At 39.8% G+C, this 402-nt stretch overlaps 1 protein-coding gene across 1 annotated transcript in view; it reads left to right on the forward strand.

The window, feature by feature from the left end:
- Positions 1-402, forward strand: part of WDR59 (WD repeat domain 59) — a 50,264-nt gene continuing 49,862 nt past the window's right edge. The window contains exon 1 of the mRNA XM_035898711.1: positions 1-50. The gene's annotated coding sequence lies outside the window, so the exon portion shown is untranslated. The remainder of the gene's footprint in view (positions 51-402) is intronic.

Genomic DNA, 402 nt, shown 5'->3' on the forward strand with positions numbered 1-402 from the left:
TAATGCCTTAATTTACGAGGCGCTTTGTTTGTCGTCTTAATTAGATCTTGGTTTGGTTTGTTTTTAGACTATATTGGCAGGCCTAGTAGAAGATATTCCCACTTCCCACACATCTTTCCTCATTTTTCCTCTGAGACCTTTATAGCTACTTTCTCGGCTGCAATATAAACTGAATCTTGCAATGCTCAACAATTTATTGCTGTATTGCTGAGTATTGCTCGATTAGCAGGAAAAGCGGGTTCGATTTTTTTTTTTTTTTTTTATAAACACCAAAAAGGTCAGCTTTTGGTTTTGAAGCTGCTGGTTACAGTAGATCTCCCCTCCGAGTTTGCCTACATGGTTTCTTGGAACCTGCTTTGGTGGGGTTTTTTTAAGACGTCAGCAGGTGCTTGGCAAAGCTGC

This window comes from Egretta garzetta, unplaced genomic scaffold, assembly GCF_000687185.1.
Source record: "Egretta garzetta isolate BGI_Z169 unplaced genomic scaffold, ASM68718v1 scaffold27, whole genome shotgun sequence".
Classification (NCBI taxonomy): domain Eukaryota; kingdom Metazoa; phylum Chordata; class Aves; order Pelecaniformes; family Ardeidae; genus Egretta; species Egretta garzetta.